General features: G+C 42.5%; 1 long non-coding RNA gene across 1 annotated transcript in view; it reads right to left on the bottom strand.

Moving 5' to 3' along the window:
• Window positions 1-311: 311 nt before the first annotated feature.
• The window catches only part of LOC130361654 (uncharacterized), a 56,400-nt gene continuing 37,725 nt past the window's right edge, over window positions 312-18,986 (bottom strand). Inside the window, exon 3 of the long non-coding RNA XR_008891099.1 lies at window positions 312-520. This is a non-coding gene — a long non-coding RNA (uncharacterized LOC130361654). The remainder of the gene's footprint in view (window positions 521-18,986) is intronic.

Raw genomic sequence — 18,986 nt, 5'->3', positions numbered from 1 at the left:
TAAATTGGGTGCGTCTTATACGCCGGTGCGTCCTATAGGATGAAAAATACGGTAAATATGCTTGGGAAGGTTGACCAATAATGACCTATACAGTGACCAGACCAGAAGAAAGACAAACGCACAACGCCCTATTATCAATAGGACTTGAAGTGATTCTGGAAATGACTGTATTAGACAGACAAGCTTCCTATTATTTACTATGGCCTGCAGTAAAAGTAAAGTTTACATGCACATACTCCTGTCAGCAAGCTGGTGAAATGTGTCCAGGCGGAATCCTTTCTTCTGTTTGGAGCTTGGTCACAGTGTAGAACAACATTGATTACCAAGCCGGGAGAGCTCTCAGATTCCTTCATTGTTAATCTTCTCTTTCCTTTCCTTATCAGTTCACCTCATCCATCAAACTGCTTACATCCTAGAAACATACTCCATCTGCTGTCTGTCTAGTGGGGCTTTATTCTGTGTCCAAAGGTGAACTCTGTGATCAAACACACTGCTGATGGAACTCATTGGGAAATGCCATCTATATTGCACATAGGGGGCAAAATGATTTGACCTTGTTAGAAACACCTTGTACGCATTATTAAAACTCTGGAAGCGGACTACATGGATCGTTACATTGAAATTCTTTTGCCTTGGAAAGGAAGTAGAAATTTTGTCTGTTGTTCCTCATTTCACTTCTATAGCAATCACCCAGCTCCTATCGATGAATCTAGTGCGCTGACAAAGTGTATCACCTGCAATCTGGGTACAAACTAAACAGGGGTGAAATATAAGACATATGGCTGCCAGGACATAGGAAGTTCTGTACATTAACCCCTTAAGGACTCAGGGTTTTTCCGTTTTTGCACTTTCGTTTTTTCCTCCTTACCTTTTAAAAATCATAACCCTTTCAATTTTCCACCTAAAAATCCATATTATGGCTTTTTTTTTGCGTCGCCAATTCTACTTTGCAGTGACATTAGTCATTTTACCCAAAAATGCACGGCGAAACGGAAAAAAAAATCATTGTGCGACAAAATTGAAAAAAAACGCAATTTTGTAACTTTTGGGGGCTTCCGTTTCTACGCAGTGCATATTTCGGTAAAAATTACACCTTATCATTATTCTGTAGGTCCATACAGTTAAAATGATACCCTACTTATATAGGTTTGATTTTGTCGCACTTCTGGAAAAAATCATAACTACATGCAGGAAAATGTATACGTTTAAAAATGTCATCTTCTGACCCCTATAACTTTTTTATTTTTCGACATACAAGGCAGTATGAGGACTCATTTTTTGCGCCGTGATCTGACGTTTTTATAGTTATGATTTTTGTTTTAATCGGACTTTTTGATCACTTTTTATTCATTTTTTTTATGGTATAAAAAGTGACCAAAATACGCTTTTTTGGACTTTGGAATTTTTTTGCGCATACGCCATTGACCGTGCGGTTTAATTAATGATATATTTTTATAGTTCGGACATTTACGCACGTGGCGAAACCACATATGTTTATTTATTTATTTTTTTACACTGTTTTATTTTTTTTATGGGAAAAGGGGGGTGATTCAAACTTTTATTAGGGAAGGGGTTAAATTACCTTTATTAACACTTTTTTTTTACTTTTTTTTTTGCAGTGTTATAGGTCCCATAGGGACCTATAACACTGCACACACTGATCTCCTATGCTGATCACTGGCGTGTATTAACACGCCTGTGATCAGCATTATCGGCGCTTGACTGCTCCTGCCTGGATCTCAGGCACGGAGCAGTCATTCGTCGATCGGACACCGAGGAGGCAGGTAAGGGCCCTCCCGGTGTCCTGTAAGCTGTTCGGGACTCCGCGATTTCACTGCGGCGGTCCCGAACAGCCCGACTGAGCAGCCGGGTCACTTTCAGTTTCACTTTAGGAGCGGCGGTCAGCTTTGATCGCGGCGATGTGCGGTATTAGCCGCGGGTCCCGGCCGTTGATGAGCACCGGGAGCGACGCGATATGATGCAGGATCGCGGCGCGATCCCGCTTCATATCGCGGGAGCCGGCGCAGGACGTAAATTTACGTCCTGCGTCGCTAAGGGGTTAAAGGGGTACTCCAGTGGAAAAAAAAAATTTAATCAACTAGTGCCAGAAAGTTAAACAGATTTGTAAATTAAACAATGTAGAAAGAACCGCACTCACCCGTTTATCGTGCACTAATATCTTTATTCCATGGAACATCAATGGAGAACACAGGACAGACAGTCGGCAGGTACGCCAGGGAACACGAGGTGTAGTACTACACCTCGTGTTCCCTGGCGTACCTGCCGACTGTCTGTCCTGTGTTCTCCGTTGATGTTCCATGGAATAAAGATATTAGTGCACGATGTACGGGTGAGTGCGGTTCTTTCTACATTGTTTGATGTTACAAGCGACTTGTGCCTTTCTAACCAGCACCCCAGCATAGCACGCCTGCACTAGTCTCTATATCTCCCTGTTGAACGGACACCATATCACGTTACCCCACGCTACCTACATCAGTATAGCGGTGCCGGACTGATTTCTTTCTGCTTCTACCTTAAGCTAGATTTGTAAATTACTTCTATTTAAAAATCTTAATCCTTCCAGTACTTATCAGCTGCTGTATACTCCACAGAAAGTTATTTTCTTTTTGAATTTCTTTTCAGTCTGACCACAGTGCTCTCTGCTGACACCTCTACTGATGTCAGGAACTGTCCAGAGCAGGAGCAAATCCCCATAGCAAACCTATCCTGCTCTGGACAGTTCTTGACATGGACAGAGGTGTCAGCAGAGAGCACTGTGGTCAGACAGAAAAGAAAAAATAAAACAAATTCCACCGGAGTTCCCCTTTAATGTGGATGTACTAGTAAGGAACATGGTGGGCAAAAAGTGATTCATGGACATCAGTGAGACTGAGTCATGTCCATCCAAGACGCATGTTCATACAGTGTCAATGGTGTTCATATGAATTTGGAAATTTAGAATATTATAATGAATAAATGAACATGTTCAAACCGTTCACAATATGTCCCCATACACAATGGTAGCAGTCTGATGTGGAAGGGCCGGATAATGTGCATATCATAAATGTGTCTAGTTCACAGCAGTCAGCACACTACAACTACAACTTTAGTGTAACTATAATACTGCATATTTTCTCATACATGACACAAGGTCATAGGGAGCGTCCCTGACACTGTCACTGAATTCCGGCCTCACAAGGAGCCGCATAAACTTGCTGACAAATTGGTTTACTTCCGATGAAATATAGTCATATGTAATGCAATGCATTCGGAAAGTCCTCAGACTTTCATATTTTGTTATGTTTCGGCCTTATTCATTCCGCACTCAATATCTAATAATGAGAATATAAAACGATGTCTTTGCTAATTTATTAAAAAGAAAAAACTAGCTCTGGCTCCTCCCATTTCTCTTGATCATCTCTGAGATGTTTCTACACCTTGATTAGAGTAGCCAGTGGTCAATTCAGGTGATTGGACAGGATTTGGTAAGACTCACCCCTTTCTTTATAAGGTCTCAGAGATGACAATGTATATTGGAGCAAAAATCAAGCCATGAGGTAGAAAGAACTGCCTATAGAGCTCAGAGACAGAATTGAGTGGAGACAGATCTGGAAAAGGGTATAACATAATTGTATGCTGCACTAAAAGTTCTAAAGAGTACAGTGACCTCCATACATTTTCATCTGGCTGCTGCACCAAACCTAAGACCAAGAAAACCAATAATTAATTTGACTGAGCTCCAAAGATCCTGTGTGAAGATGGCAGAAACTTCCATTGCTCCAACAATCTAAGCTGCCGTGATAGTTGACCTGCCTCTAGAGCGTTTTGATAGCAGCTTGCTTCCCATTCAGAACACATGCATGCTAAGCTTAAAGGGGTCCTCCGCCCCTAGACATCTTATCCCCTATCCATTTGTTTTTAGCATCTGTTAACGTGTAATTTTTTTCTTTTTCAAGCGTGTAAAATGTACATTAAACGGGAGCAAAGACTTATTGTGAACCCACACTTACAAGTATGTCTCAGTGAATGAAGTTCATCCCATACCTGTATCTTTTAATAGTCCTATAAGGCAAGTCTTCACATCAAAGTTTATAGTAAATAGGATTCATTTTTTATTAATACATATATTATTATTATTGCATATGCAATATCCTGTGTATTATGAATCCCATTAGTTAAAGGGGTATTTCGGGCAAAAACATTTTATCCCCTATCCAAAGTATAGGGGATAAGATGTCTGATTGCGGGGGGCCCGCCGCTGGGACCCCCCCGCAATCTCCCTGCAGCACCCGCATTCTATGTGGGAGCTGCGTCTCCACTTTCGGAAACCTCCGGTTTTCCAGGACCTGGAACGTGACGTCACGCCACGCCCCCTACATTCATGTCTATGGAAGGGGGTGTGATTGCCATCACACCCCTCCCATAGACATGAATGGAGGGGGCGTGGCGTGGCGTGACGTCACATCCCCTGTCCCCGAAACCCAGGGGTTTCCGAAACTGGAGACGCAGCTCCCACATAGAATGCGGGTGCTGCAGGGAGATCGCTGGGGGGTCCCAGCGGCAGGCCCCCCGCGATCAGACATCTTGTCCCCTATCCTTTGGATAGGGGATAAAATGTTTTTGCACGAAATACCCCTTTAAGGAATAACCTACTGTATATCTTATATGAAAGAATCTATAATTTGCCATGACAACTATATAACAGTCAGTCCAAAGAATGTATCCTGATTCCTGGTTTGGATGTCACTGGATGTTGTACTCAGTCATAAAGTTATGTATTAATCTTTTGATGTAGTGTTCAATATGACTCATGGTTTCCTCCATTTTCTCTTTAGTACAAGTTCTATGACTAAATAAAACCACACCAAAGCCTCCACTTCTGAACAGCTAAACCTTCCTAAGGTTGACACAAGGTCAATGTTTGATCATGACAACTCATTTTTGGATGAATTGTATATCCTCCCTTTTGTAAATAGTTGCCTGTCACTTTAAATGGACTATCACCCTCGAAGAGACTGCTTAGTTGTACTTTTTACTCCAGGAGTACTCCAGTTAATTTTTATAATAAGCACAGGGAGTGATCTTTATCATTGCCAGCACTGACAGATCCACATGGTTCAGCATTGCACCTCCCAGTGACTACAGTACAGGGACCTTCATGATCATGGCTGAAGTCTTCTACTGAAGATGAGCAGCATCTGACCTTTACACATATAACGTAATGGGCACATAGGGGATTTATTTGCATAGAATAGACGTGAATGAAGTGCAGATCCATGAAAAATAAGGCGTTGAGCTGTAAATCCATTGCAGAGTGGGAGTGATCTGTATTACTGAATACTTGTATACCAGGCATGATGATGGTGAGTCTCAGGAAATGATCAGTCATGGTTTAGCGACTGAGACTCAGTTCTGTGGGTCTGTCACCTTATTCTTCATCTTCATGGGACAGTCAATAATATAACTGGTGAGGGATTAGAAAGAAGAGGGCTTCATGAAAGAGCTGGCAGCCAGCAGAGATCACCGACCCATAAATAAACTTGTCACCCATAACCAAAACCTATTGCTCAACCCTTCATTGCTTTCTCATTATGTCACATATAACCAGCTCAACGCCTGTGTGTGATTGGGAAATGCGATGGAGGAAATATGTAACCATTAACCATGGGGGCACAATGGACAGAACAATGCTGAATGCTAGTAACGGAATCTACATCCATCCATGAAGTAAGGTACCGTATATACTCGAGTATAAGCCGAGTTTTTCAGCACGATTTTTCGTGCTGAAAACACCCCCCTCGGCTTATACTCGAGTGAACTCTCCACCCGCAGTGGTCTTCAACCTGCGGACCTCCAGAAGTTTCAAAACTACAACTCCCAGCAAGCCCGGGCAGCCATCGGCTGTCCGGGCTTGCTGGGAGTTGTAGTTTTGAAACCTCTGGAGGTCCACAGGTTAAAGACCACTGCGGCCTTCGACATCATCCAGCCCCCTCTCACCCCCCTGTAGTTCTGTACAGTACTCACCTCCGCTCGGCGCTGGTCCGGTGCTGCAGGGCTGTCCGGAGAGGAGGTGGTCCGGTGGGATAGTGGTTCCGGGCTGCTATCCCACCCACCGGACCACCTCCTCTCCGGACAGCCCTGCAGGACCGGACCAGCGCCGAGCAGAGGTGAGTACTGTACAGAACTAAAGGGGGGTGAGAGGGGGCTGGATGATGTCGAAGGCCGCAGTGGTCTTCAACCTGCGGACCTCCGGAGGTTTCAAAACTACGACTCCCAGCAAGCCCTTGCTTGTAGTTTTGAAACCTCTGGAGGTCCGCAGGTTGAAGAACACTGAGGACGGATGATGAGAAGAGGATGATGAAGGGAGGGTGTGGGATGATGACAAGAGGCTGATGAAGGGGGGGGGATGATGAAGGGGGTGGGGATGATGAAGGGGGTGGGGATGATGAAGGGGGGTGTGGGATGATTACAAGGGGATGATGAAGGGGGGTGGGAATGATGACAAGGGGATGATGAAGGGGGGATGTGTGGGATGATTACAAGGGGATGATGAAGGGGGGTGGGAATGATGACAAGGGGATGATGAAGGGGGGATGTGTGGGATGATGACAAGGGGATGATGAAGGGGGGATGTGTGGGATGATGACAAGGGGATGATGACAGGTGATGATGATGAGGGTCTGGATGATGACAGGCGGTGATGATGATGAGGATGTTAATGACGGGTCTGGATGATGACAGGGGGGGATGATGTATTTCCCACCCTAGGCTTATACTCGAGTCAATAATTTTTCCTGGGATTTTGGGTTGAAATTAGGGGTCTTGGCTTATACTCGGGTCGGCTTATACTCGAGTATATACGATAGTTCTCATATGCCCTTTATTCATAGGGTGGGTGTTACAGCAAGTCAAGCAGTATGTGGTCATGTGAAACTGTACTTTTTCTCTAAGGAGGCTGTCACATATGGAAAATTTCAGTTGTTACTGTTGTTCCAAAATATTTTGCATAAATAAATAGTACAAGCGAAAAGAAGTAACATTGTAATATTTTTATGAGAGAAACATGCCTCTTTCTTCATTTAGCAAGCTCCTTTGCTGCACCCCGCTCCTTCCAAACTGATTGTTTACTCTGAAAAACTGCTCAAGTTCACCTATTAGCTAACTGAGGGGTTGGGTTACATGCCATCCATAAAGTCTAGGGAGAGGAAGGATGTGAGGAGAGAGTGGCTGGGAAAGAGAAAGAGATAGACAGAAGGACTGCAAATAATTAAAGTGAGTATTAGATCTCAGCTCAGTGCTGGATATACATCTTACACTGCTCAATACTGTTCTGTAATGTCCTCTAGGTTTCTGCTTCTAAGGTTGTGTTGTAGATATATAGTCTCTTCTCTTCTGTGTGTGCAGTATAAGTGAGTCATCATAGATGTTAGGCTCCACCTACTGCCCAGAATGAATGGAAAATTAAAGATGAAGCTTGCAGAGAGGAAAATGGTGAAAATGCCATGTACAGATAATATCAAGGTTATATAATGATCAGAAATAGTTCTTCTCGTTATGTACACACATGACAGCTTATACTTAAAAGTTATCTAAAACACCAGGTACTCTTTAGGATGTTTAGCATGTTGCTATGGGCTCATGGCCATATTATAACTTTACTAACCCCTTATGAGCAAAACACTCTTTGGAAAAAGCACTTTTGTTCTTTTCATCCATGTTGTCTAACTAAAAACTTTTCATATGTCCATAAATAATTATTTTTTATTTGTCCAAAGAGATGTCCAGCAATCGAAGTGGGTGCAAAAACAGAAACTTCATTATTGGATCATAATCTGAACAAATCAACCATAAAACGCTGACACGTTTCAAATCACACTGGATTCTTTGTCATGGCAAATCATGCCATGACTAAGAATCCAGTGTGATCCAAAATGCATCTGCGTTTTATGGTTGTCTTGTTCCTGTTATGATCCAATAATGAAGTTCTTGTTTTTGCATCCACTTCGATTGCTGGACATCTCTTTGTATTCATCTCTGATCTCTGCTTGGGTGTGGAATGCCGCCGCCCAGTCCGTGCACAGGTGTGGGAGTCGCGTAGCTGTCTGCTTTTCCTTTGGTATTATTTTTTATATATTTATTTTTTGAAGGATAAAATGCATTTTAAGTGACATCATTTACTGAATAACATGTTGAAAAACATTGAAAAAATTCTACCATTGTTTTGGGATTTTGTGGCAGCAAATCAGCAATTTTTTAATTGCGTTTACTATACATGATAAATAATAGGATCTTTTTTTATAATTTAGCCATTTAAAGGGGTACTCTGGTGGAAACCTTTTTTTTTTTTTTTTTTTTTTTTAAATCAACTGGTGCCAGAAAATTAAACAGATTTGTAAATTATTTCTATTAAAAAAATCTTAATCCTTCCAGTACTTATTAGTTGCTGAATACTACAGAGGAAATTATTTTCTTTTTGGAACACAGTGCTCTCTGCTGACATCATGACCACAGTGCTCTCTACTGACATCTCTGTCCATTTTAGGAACTGTCCAGAGCAGCATATGTTTTCTATGGGGATTTTCTCCTACTCTGGACAGTTCTTAAAATGGACAGAGGTGTCAGCAGAGAGCACTGTGGTCATGATGTCAGCAGAGAGCTCTGTGTTCCAAAAAGAAAAAGAATTTCCTCTGTAGTATTCACCAGCTAATAAGTACTGGAAGGATTAAGATTTTTTTTATAGAAGTAATTTACAAATCTGTTTATCCGGCACCAGTTGATTAAAAAAAAGGAAAGAAAAAAAAGTTTTTCACCGGAGTACCCCTTTAAGGTTCTTATAGTATTAAGTATGTTAATTTTGTATTTGCTGTGATAAATGGGAAAATTAGTTTTAGGTTAGTATTTTGTACATTTAACTTTTGTTTACTTCTATTTTAGTCTCCATTGGGGGCATTTGATCACGTACGTACTACTTCTGTATTCTAGTGTATTGTGCTGTAATTGCAATCCTAGTACACACCTGTTCCCAGCATTTCGTGTCATGGGGGGAGAGCGATGAAATGACAGTGGTCCTTCTTTAGATGCAATGATCTTACCATATACCGTATTTTTCGCCCTATAGGACACACCGGCGTATAAGACGCACCCAATTTTTAGGGACAAAATCTAAAAAAATAAAGATTTTGAACCCAATAGTGGTCTTCAACTTGCGGACCTCCAGATGTTGCAAAACTACAACTCCCAGCATGCCCGGACAGCCGTTGGCTGTCCGGGCATGCTCGGAGTTGTAGTTTTGCAACATCTGGAGGTCCGCAGATTGAAGACCACTGCAGGAGGAGGTAATACTCACGTGTCCCCACCGCTCCGGACCCGTCACCGCTGCCCTGGATGTCGCTCCATCGCTGTCGCCGTGTCCCCGTCGCTCCGGAACGTCTCTGCTGCCGGCCAGGTATCCTCGCTCTCCGTCGCCGCCATCACGTCGTTACGCACGCCGACGCACGTACGCGACGACGTGATGACGAGGAAGGAGAGCGCCGGCCATACAGGGGATTCCTGAACGGAGAAGACACCGAGGAGGCAGGTAAGGTCCCCCCCCGGTGTCCTGTAAGCACTAACCCGGCTATTCAGTCGGGCTGTTCGAGACCGCCGCGGTGAAATCGCGGCGGTCCCGAACAGCCCGACCAAACAGCCGGGTTAGTGTCACTTTCCCTTCAGACGCGGCGGTCAGCTTTGATCGCCGCGTCTGAAGGGTTAATACAGGGCATCACCGCGATCGGTGATGTCCTGTATTAGCCGCGGGTCCCGGCCGTTGATGGCTGCAGGGACCGCCGCCATAGGGGTGTATTCGCCGTATAAGACGCACTGACTTTTTCCCCTCAGTTTTGGGGAAGAAAAAGTGCGTCTTATACGGCGAAAAATACGTAGATGCAATTGTCGCTATTGACTGTGGTACCTGAGTGCTGAAAGAGTTATCTCTGATCCCAGACATTAAAGACAAGTTATAGGTGTAGAAAACATTTGTATACAGAGCAGACTCGGCTCCTGAGCCCTCTGCATACTTCCCGTGTTAACTTCATCCTTGAGGATCAGTAATGCCTTAAAAAACACATTTCAGGAAAGTCCTTCCTAATGTAATATAACAGATCCTTAGCTCTAAATATATAATGACATATAAAGATTTGCATCCTGTTTATGTGACTTATATAGAGTTATATAGTTATATAGAGTCCAAACCAGAAGTTATTTTGGAAGTACATTTTTGGTCCCAGATTCTGGTTGATAATGTGATATGCCAGTGTGATTCCGGATATCAATTTTATATCTTTTAATCCTTGTAGTCTGTGACCACACAGTAATAGAACTTAATGCTGTCTTATATTAGACTTTTACTTGTTACTAATTTGTTTCTTTGCCTGGAGCACATAAAATTTGTTTGGAGTCTTTGGCACTCCAGCTTCATAGTGTGACCTCTCCTTGTAGAGCGGTCTGTCTCTGAAGTATATTCCTTATATTTCTAATGAATCATGCACTGTGTTTACCCCTTAGCCCCTGCTTCAGGCTATGCCAATGCCTTTTGAAGATGAAATCAAGAGTTGACATTTCAGGGTGGTGTTAAACAAGATGATTAATAATTTACGAGGAGATGATGGATGAACAAGGAATCTGAGTTTATTGCCGAACGCTTCACATTTATATACACAGACTGTGAATTCAATAGACGCGTAGAAGGGAAATAGTGTCTCCGTTTATGAACACTATTAATGGTACAATACTATTTTTTTTGTTTCTTTTTAAAGTTTCTTTATGTAATTATTTAAAATTAGAGCACATAAAGGAAAATGGTCACTCGTTTACCCGCACTATATCTCTATATAACGGGTTAAAGTGCGGGTGAACAGGAGACTGATGTGGTATTTCGGGCACCAGGCGCCATCTTGGGACTCTCCGACCTTGTGCTTGCTTGTCCCACCATGTTGCTCTCTCCACAGACTTACGGCAAACTGAAGAGGTACAGTGGCACTGTTTCTTTTATAGTGGACTTCGGCAAGATGACCGCCGATCAAAATTACATCAGTGGTGCAGCGCTGACTTCCGCTCCCCCAGCAACAGGGGGGGGGGGGGATCTTTCAAGTTCCACATAGGACTTAGGATGGGAAAATGGTTTCCATGGGTCAGGACGCTTACCAATCGCAGGACATTTCCACATGTTTCTCCTGCACATCTTTAACTCTTTCAGGTGCAGCCAGCACTTTGTTACGCAACATAACTTCGGCCCGTATTTTACACATGGTGGGCACAATTTTTTTACGGTTCACAATGGCAGATAGCAGACTTTTCTTCACCTCCCCCTCTATTTCACAAGCGCCTCGCAATACACAGATTTCACTGACAAAGTCCCATACACTTTTTGGAACAATTTCTTCTCGCATTTGCGAGCAAATTTTTGGCAATACTGGACACAGTTCAGACTGGGGGGTACTTTTCGCTTAAGGCGCACACCCTTATCCTATTCGTAGGATGCCAAAAGTTGTAGTGAGGATGTGATGAAGGAAGATGTTGTTTCCCTAGGGGCAGATGGCATTAACCTCTTGTATTCATGACGCCAGGGCGTGGTTTTATCTCTACACCACCCAAAGGTATGGCAGCTGGATCCTGGGCTAGGCACAAGGCAAATAATGACTCCGACGCCAAGTTACGGAACAACGGCAGCTTTACTGAGGCAGACAGTCGGAATAGTCTTTTACAGCTCAGTAGGCCCAAGGAATGGACCAGTGACTTCAGAGACTTTAGGGCTTGCTGGGACTTGAAGTGGATTTGGACAATTTGCTTCAGGCCCACGCTGATTTTATACAGACTGATCTTGACTGACTTGACTTAGACTGGCTAGACAGACTTCACCCCGTATGTTGCTTACCAGGTTTTGACTTTCACCCATGGGTCACTGGATTAGTAGAAACGTGGCTGTGTGGTAGGCCTTGGGTCTCCTCAGGACACCAGACACTCTCTCAGGACTTGACTGTTCCTCAGCATGCACTCCAAGAGACTGAACTAGCTCTTCTCAGGGTTTATATGGGGGAGACTTCTGAGGGGTCCTGTAGGCCACCAAATAAGTCATGTGGTCACTGGTATCTTCCTTGTTTATAACACATGCAAAAGTAGTTAAAGGCACATGCCAGTATATATACATTACAATAGACAATATAAGATATAATTAACCATTTACATTGCATAGGGTAAAGAGGGACTCAGGGGACACCGCAATAGAGTCCGCCTGACAGGACAGCAAGGGTACAGGGGTGCAACTCCTGTACTGGGCCACACTTCGGTTAACGGCAAACAAGCAGCTGCCATGCAAGAAATAGGCGCTGCTTGTTGTAGAACATTATTAGTACTATAATAATAAGTCATAATCATTCCCCAACTGCCACACACTCTGCTCCTAGTATAATACTGCCACACACCCTGTCCATGAGTGTAATACTTCCACACACGGTTCTCCTGAGTATAATACTACCACACACTGACCCCGAGTATAATACTACCACACAGCATGCCCCTGAGTATAATACTGCCACACACCGTGCCCTGGTATAATACTATCACACATTGTGCCCCTGACTATAATACTGCCCACACTGTGCCCTTCAATATAATACTACCACACACTGTGCTCCTGAGTATAATACTACCACATGCTTAGCCCCCAAATATTATACTGCCACTGTGCCCTGAACCAAATTTTACCTCTGTGTCCCTTAAAACAATGAATGAGGTGTCTGTGCCCCCTCAATGAACCATGCAGACTCTTCCTACCCCCCTATGAACTGTGCCACAATGCCTCCCCCCATATGAGCTGTGCCACTGTCTCCCCCCATATAAAGTGTGCCACTATGCCTGCCACCCCCCCCCCATATTAACTGTTAAACAATGCCTGCCACCAACATTTGAACTGTGCCACTATGCCTGCCCCCATTAACTGTGCCTCAATGTCTGCCCCTTCATATGAACTGGTCCACAATGCCTCCCCCATATGAACTGTGCCATTGTTTCCCCCTCCATATAAAGTGCTTTGTCAGGCCACTGACGAAGTGCCTAGGGACGTGATACAGTCCGTAGCCTGACGTCTGAACTCCCCCGGATCCATCTGCCGCCTCCCTGCTTCGGACCGATCCGGTCTATGGACTAGTTTCCTATGCCTGCCTGAAAACTACATTGGTGAGCACTCCATTTTCTTTCCTTTTTGTGTTGTAGAATTGTAAATTACAAGGACGCAGCTCATTTTCACCTTAAAGGGGTACTCCGGTATAAAACCTTTTTTCTTTTAAATCAATTGGTGGCAGAAAGTTAAACATATTTGTAAATTACTTCTATTAAAAAATCTTAATCTTTCCAGTACATATCAGCTGCTGAATACTACAGAGGAAATTCTTTTCTTTTTGTAATGCTCTCTGATGACATCACGAGCACAGTTCTCTCTGCTGACGTTATTATAATAATAATAACGCTTTATTTATTGTTTTCCTTAGTGGGATTTGAACCCAAGTCCCCAGCACTGCAAGGCAGCAGTGCTAACCACTGAGCCACCATGCTGCCCTTATCATACATCTGCTATGCATCTGCTATGCATACTATGCATGGTTGCCAAAATGGACAGAGATGTCAGCAGAGAGCACTGTGTTCGTGATGTCATCAGTGTTCCAAAAAGAAAGGAATTTCCTCTGTAGCATTCAGCAGCTAATAAGTACTGGAAGGATTAAGTTTTTTTAATAGAAGTAATATACAAATATGTTTAACTTTCTGCCACCAGTTGATTTAAAAGAAAAAAGGTTTTCACCGGAGTACCCCTTTAACCCCTTAACCCCTTAAGGACTCAGCCCATTTTGGCCTTAAGGACAATTTAATTTTTACGTTTTCATTTTTTCCTCCTCGCCTTCTAAAAATCATAACTCTTTTATATTTTCATCTACAGACTAGTATGAGGGCTTGTTTTTTGCGCGACCAGTTGTCCATTGTAATGACATCACTCATTATATCATAAAATGTATGGCGCAACCAAAAAACACTATTTTTGTGGGGAAATTAAAACGAAAAACGCAATTTTGCTAATTTTGGAAGGTTTTGTTTTCACGCCGTACAATTTCTGGTAAAAATGACATGTGTTCTTTATTCTGAGGGTCAATACGATTAAAATGATACCCATTATTATATACTTTTATATTATTGTTGCGCTTAAAAAAAATCACAAACTTTTTAACCAAATTAGTACGTTTATAATCCCTTTATTTTGATGACCTATAACTTTTTTATTTTTCCGTATAAGCGGCGGTATGGGGGCTCATTTTTTGCGCCATGATCTGTACTTTTTTTTGATACCACATTTGTATATAAAAAACTTTTAATACATTTTTTATAATTTTTTTTTTAATAAAATGTATAAAAAAAGTAGGAATTTTGGACTTTTTTAATTTTTTTTCGTTCACGCCGTTCACCGTACGGGATCATTAACATTTTATTTTAATAGTTCGGACATTTACGCACGCGGCGATACCAAATATGTCTATAAAAAATGTTTTTTACGCTTTTTGGGGGTAAAATAGGAAAAAACGGACGTTTTACTTTTTTATTGGGGGAGGGGATTTTTCACTTTTTTTTTACTTTTACTTTTACATTTTTTTACATTTTTTTTTACACTTGAATAGTCCCCATAGGGGACTATTCATAGCAATACCATGATTGCTAATACTGATCTGTTCTATGTATAGGACATAGAACAGATCAGTGTTATCGGTCATCTCCTGCTCTGGTCTGCTCGATCACAGACCAGAGCAGGAGACGCCGGGAGCCGCACGTAGGAAGGAGAGGGGACCTCCGTGCGGCGTTATGAATGATCGGATCCCCGCAGCAGCGCTGCGGGCGATCCGATCGTTCATTTTAATCGCGAACTGCCGCAGATGCCGGGATCTGTATTGATCCCGGCACCTGAGGGGTTAATGGCGGACGCCCGCGAGATCGCGGGCGTCGGCCATTGCCGGCGGGTCCCTGGCTGCGATCAGCAGCCGGGATCAGCCGCGCATGACACGGGCATCGCTCCGATGCCCGCGGTTATGCTTAGGACGTAAATGTACGTCCTGGTGCGTTAAGTACCACCTCACCAGGACGTACATTTACGTCCTGCGTCCTTAAGGGGTTAAGGACTCAGGGTTTTTCCGTTTTTGCACTTTGGTTTTTTTCCTCCTTACCTTTTAAAAATCATAACCCTTTAAATTTTCCACCTTAAAAATCCATATTATGGCTTATTTTTTGCATCACCAATTCTACTTTGCAGTGACATCAGTCATTTTACCCAAAAATTCACGACGAAACGAAAAAAAAAAACGCCATTTTGTAAATTTTGGGGGCTTCCGTTTCTACGCAGTGCATATTTCTGTAAAAATGACACCTTATCATTATTCTGTAGGTCCATACGGTTAAAATGATACCCTACTTATATAGGTTTGATTTTGTCGTACTTCTGGAAAAAATCATAACTACATGCAGGAAAATTTATACGTTTAAAAATGTCCTCTTCTGACCACTATAACTTTTTTATTTTTCCACGTACAGGGCGGTATGAGGACTCATTTTTTGCGCTGTTATCTGAAGTTTTTATCGGTATGATTTTTGTTTTGATCGGACTTTTTGATCACTTTATTCATTTTTTAATGGCATAAAAAGTGACCAAAATATGCTTTTTTGGACTTTGGAATTTTTTTGCGCGTACGCCATTGACCGTGCGGTTTAATTAATGATATATTTTTATAGTTCGGACATTTATGCACGCGAAGAAACCACAAATGTTTATTTTTATTATTATTTACACTGTTTTATTTTTTTATGGGAAAAGGGGGGTGATTCAAACTTTTATTAGGGAAGGGGTTAAACGACCTTTATTAAAACTTTTTTTAACTTTTTTTTTGCAGTGTTATAGGTCCCATAGGGACCTATAACACTGCACAACTGATCTCCTATGCTGATCACTGGCGTGTATTAACACGCCTGTGATCAGTGTTATCGGCGCTTGACTGCTCCTGCCTTTTTTCGCAATTCTGACCACTGTCACTTTATGCATTAATAACTCTACAATGCTTTTACCGATTGTTCTGATTCTGCGATAGTTTTTTTGTGACATATTCTACTTTATTTTTGTGGTAAATTTTCGTTGTTACTTGCATCCTTTCTTGGTGAAAAATCCCCAAATTTCATGAAAATTTTGTAAATTTTGCATTTTTCTAACTTTGAAGCTCTCTGCTTGTAAGGGAAATGAATATTCAAAATAAATGTTATATTGATTCACAAAAACAATATGTCTACTTTATGTTGGCATCATAAAATGGACATATTTTAACTTTTTGAAAAAATTAGAGGACTTCAAAGTATAGCAGCAAGTTTCAAAATGTTCATGAAAATTGCAAAATCTGAAGGGACAGATGTTACAGAACTACAACTCCTAGCTGGCCTGGGTAGTCTAGGCATGCTGAGAGTTGTAGTTTGGCAACATCTGGAGGGCCACCGTTTGGGCGCCATTGTAATAGTGGTCTCCAAACTGTGACCCTCCAGATGTTGCAAAACTACAACTCCCAGCATGCCCATACAGACTTTGGCTGTCTGGGCATGCTGGGAGTTGCAGTTTGGCAACCACTAGAAGGGCAGCAATAAAGATCGCTTTACTGCCCCCTTCCATCCCCCACCATCGTCTCCTTACCTGCGCCGCTGATCTTCGCTGTCTCCACCGATGATTGCAGGGTCCCATCGCATCTTCTCGTCAGGTACGGGCCGCCATCTTCTCCCCCCGTTCTGCCCGACATCCGGGGGCTGTCCTGCGCTGCCATTGGTCAGAATTAATTTCTGACCAATGGCAGGGGATAGGAGGAGATCGCAGCACTGCAATCTCGATCATATCCCTCAGGATGATCGGGGCTGTCACTGACAGCTCCGATCATCCCTATTTTCCAGGAGATCGGGTCACCAGAGACCCGATCAGGCCAGAATAGCAGAAAATGGCATGTCTGAATTGACATGCGATTTTCTTCGATCGCCGACATGGGGGGGGGGGGGGTCTCAGGACCCCCCTCGGCGATCTGCCAGTTTGCCTGCTGAATGATTTCAGCAGGCATCCTGGTCCGGTCCCCAACCGGCTAGCGGTGGGGACCGGATTTCTCACGGGCGTATGCATACGCCCTACGTCCTGAAAAGGTTAAAGACGCAAGTAAAGATGCAATGAATTTCTCCAAGTGTTTCAAAAAAATTTCCCTTTTAGGAATGTCAACAGGATTAGTGTCCCAAAATAATGAAAAATAGCATTTGTGTGAAAAGCAGAAAAAAATTTAAAAAAAATTTGAAGATGATGTATATTTGTAGGCCTGGCTGGTAGCAGTGATGGTGAACTGGTGGTAGTTGTTTTCGGCGGACCGCAGGTAGTTGTAGACTGGTTGTAGGAGTAGTAGCCAGCTTAAAGCAGGCAGTGGTGGTCTAGTGCTAGTAGTAGCCAGCGGACAGCAGGCATTGGTGGACTAGTGATGCTTTTAGCAAGGCCTTGGCTATGCCTTACTTTTTTTTTTTGCACTTTTATTTTGAGATGCCACTGTGTAAGGTAGAAAATAATTTCCACATGGCAGGATACTATAAAGAGATAGGTACACTGCCACCTGACTGTACTCCTCCCCTGGAAGGCTTTTTTCTCAAGCCTGCAGATGCAGACCAACAGGCCTGCTGACATCATCATCATCATCATCATCATCAAACTCCTCATTGCCCCCACCACTCCTCTCAGTATGAACCTCTGATGTCTGACCATATGGTCCTTGCTCTCCCTCAGCATATCCACCATTATGCCTTACAATTTCACCACCACCAGTCCCACTAGTGCTATGCTTGGCCATAGCCTCCACCTCCACCATCTCTGTAATATATTCAAAAGGCTGACTGTGACACTATTCCTCCTTATAGCTATCCTTCTGCTTAGCACTACGAGGGAAGCAAAGACAGAGATGATGGAACAGACCGTCTAGGACGAATATTTCCACAGCACCATGTAAGTGTAGACCTTGTGCAAATCTTTTCTGGATTACCAAAGCATACCTGCAATGTGTGCACAAGATGTGATGTATTTGGCCCCTAATATATAACTGGTCTAAGGAGAAAACACCTATAAATATATAAAAGGAGGGAAATATATGAAATACTGCAACCTTTTTTATAATTAAATTTCCAATAAGACTCATATATGAATGTTTAAAGTAATAAACTCCCATTTATAATGTGTTTAGGACATACACTTTACCATATAATTATAAGGTATATTGAGTAACGTGTATATTAATAATAGCTATACATGTATATTATGTCACATAATTTATAAAACTTAGTTATTGTGAATGATGACTAGTATATAGCTATATCTATAGCTTTTTGTGAGAATCACCATAGCTGTCCCATTCTCTTAGTAAGTTTACATGGACTTTGTCTATTTGTCAGTGAAGATTAATCACGGTGACACTAATGACTTCTCTCCAATTATTGGGAACTAATTTCACTATAATAACATCTGACACAGTTAAGGAACCAATCAATAGCCGCAGTATTGTCCAATTATCAGGGAAGAGACTGAGCGCCCTGTTGACTTCTTTATCAGTGTACTGGCTGATAATACGATCATTAACAAGTAGCTATTCTATCATTTACAGCCTGAGACCAATACATAGTAACTAGGGATGAGCGAATCGAATCTGACAAATCCAAATTTGTTACGAATTTAAGGAAAAGTTGGATTTGCAGTGAATGTGAATATTGCCGCCATTCTATCACGCGAATGGCTTCATTAAACTCCATTTAGTGCGGTCCAGGCTCCAGGGCATCTAAAATGGTGGATCCACATGTGAGAACATGGGACTAGGAATCCTGGGAAGGCGGGAACAAGGGTAACTAGGGATGAGCGAATCGAATCTGACAAA

The sequence above is a fragment of the Hyla sarda genome, chromosome 3 (assembly GCF_029499605.1).
Source record: "Hyla sarda isolate aHylSar1 chromosome 3, aHylSar1.hap1, whole genome shotgun sequence".
Classification (NCBI taxonomy): Eukaryota; Metazoa; Chordata; class Amphibia; order Anura; family Hylidae; genus Hyla; species Hyla sarda.
The sequence above is the reverse complement of the archived record's forward strand: the minus strand, read 5'-3'. Positions and strand labels throughout refer to the sequence as shown.